Here is a 2,321-nt window from a genome sequence, read left to right on the forward strand (position 1 = left end):
TCCCCCCAAACTGCCCCAACATTGAGGTGAGGCCCCAGGGCAGAGCAGAGCGGGACAATCCCCTCCCTGCTGCCCCCAGCACAGGGATGTCCCTCCTGGCTGCCAGGGCACTGCTGACTCAGGGACAACTGGCACCCACCAGCACCCCCAGGGCCCTTTCCTGGCACTGCTCTCCAGCCTCTCATTCCCAGTCTGTCCATCCATCCAGGGTTGCCCCATCCCAGGGGTAGAAACCAACCCTTCCCCTGGTTGAATGTCCTTAAGCAGCTGATTTCCAGCCCTCAGATCTGTCCAGGTCTCTCTGCAGAGCCTCCCTGCTCTCGAGGGAGTCAACACCTCCTCCCAGTTTTGGGTCATCTGCAAACATCCTCAGTGTCCCTTCCAGCCCTGTGCCCAAATAATTTCTCCACTTCCTGGGGCTGTCACTGTGGGTTTTGTGCTGCCTCATGTGGAGTCAACAGCTGTGTCACCCTGGGACTCTGCACCTTCCATTGTGGTCGTAGGAAATTCTGGACTGCAGGTGGGGAACACCAGGCACAGGAATCTCTCTCTGACTGCCCTGCTCTGACCTGGCCAACAACATTCTTCTTCTGCTGTCGAAGAGACCATTCCTTTGGATTAGTCTTAAGAAGAATTTGAAAGAAAAATGAGAGAATATCCATAAACCTGCAAGAAATTGATAGCCTGGAGGCCCAGTTCCAGAGCCATCAATCTGGGCTTCAGTTATACCACGTTAGGGATAATGGGAAGGATCAGATTCCCACTGGAGCACTGTGTTACACATAATTCCTTTCTGTTGAAAGTTGGACTTGATGATCTTGGAGGCATTTTCCAGCCTTAATGATTCAGTGATTCATCTTGACCAAAAGTCAGAAGATTTAACACCTCCTATTTGGTGCCAGTTTGAGTGCCCAGAGATCAAAGCTCAAAGAGAAGGGAGTAAAGGAGAGACTGGAGACAGATGTAACAGCAGGAATAGTAAAATATTGGTGAGCTCCTTGTTCTCACCTTTAATTTCCACTTTTAAACACACACACACAAAAATAGCATAAAAAGTAACGATAAAAAATGTTCCTGTGAGTCATCAAAGGATATCAGGGAAAATAAGGAGCAGCCCAGCTGGCTAATGTGAACTGGACCTGGGTATCCTTGTTGTAAATGTCCCAGTAAAATGAAGCCTTGCAGAAGAAATTAAATAATTAACTGATCTACCTGATTCATCTGACATTCTGGAGCTGAATAAATTCTTCCAGAAAGCCAGTGATTCCAGGAGTTCAGCCTGTCCAGCACAGGGTTGGTCTGCAGCTCCTGGGTTTAAAAGAAAAGGAAAAAAAAAAAAAAAAAAGAGAGAGTATTTGATAGCAAGAACTCAGATAATCATTCTCCTCTCAGGGGTCACCCCAGATGCTCTGAGTGGATCCACAAGGAAATTAGTGCAGTGTTGGAAGGTTTTTATTTGTTTCAGAGCATTTGGTGTCCCATGCCCTGGATCACAGAGTCCCTCAGGACAATCTCCAGTCCCTGTCTCCAGGATAATCAGCTACACAGGGGTTTCAGCAAGTACAAAAGTCTGGATTTAACTGGAGATGCTGATCAGGAAATCCAAGGGGGAATTAGGCATTCTTGCCTGCTCTTGTATCAAGCACACTGAGCTCCACCAGGCACAGATACTGCTTCATTAACACCCACTGCTGCCAAAGTGAAATATTCTCTGTATTTCTGGTTTGAGAGACAGTGGTTCAGCAAGAAACCGAATGTAAAAAACAACCCATCCTTTAATGTGAAGATCATGGCTTTGTGGCTGCTCTTTCTGAGGTTTTGTAGACCAGATTTCTGCACAGATTTCTGTTGTGATTAAGAATTTCTGAACACTGGCTTTGTGTTTCTCTTGCAGTCTCTTCTGTGCATCTGTTGGTCTCTGACAAAACAAGATGTTATCTCTTTAGTCAAAAATGGGAGCTGAGGTTTCTCTGTCTCATCTCTGAAGGAATCAACTTTTGGGTTGAATTTTTTAGTGTAGCAGTAGACACAACAGCCTTTCTGATATCTGGATCTTGCTGACAAGAGCTTCATCTGAAGGGCACGAGGCGTTCCAGTATGCCCAGTACAAGTGTCTGGGGAAGGAGGGAGCTCATTCACATGAGACTGATGCCCATCTCCAGAGGGAAGAGGGCTTAGTACCCTCCTGCCTTCCAGCTTCCCAGCATGTCCCACCAGGTACTCAGTGGTCACTGAGTTGTTTTTACACCAGGGAAGCTCCAGCAAGGTCCTCATTCCTGCCTGCTCCTGCCCCTGGGTGTGTATCTTGTGCACAGCAGGAA

The sequence above is a fragment of the Empidonax traillii genome, unplaced genomic scaffold, assembly GCF_003031625.1.
Source record: "Empidonax traillii isolate 1590-97213 ecotype Southwest subspecies unplaced genomic scaffold, ASM303162v1 scaffold813:size283722, whole genome shotgun sequence".
In the NCBI taxonomy this organism is placed as follows: domain Eukaryota; kingdom Metazoa; phylum Chordata; class Aves; order Passeriformes; family Tyrannidae; genus Empidonax; species Empidonax traillii.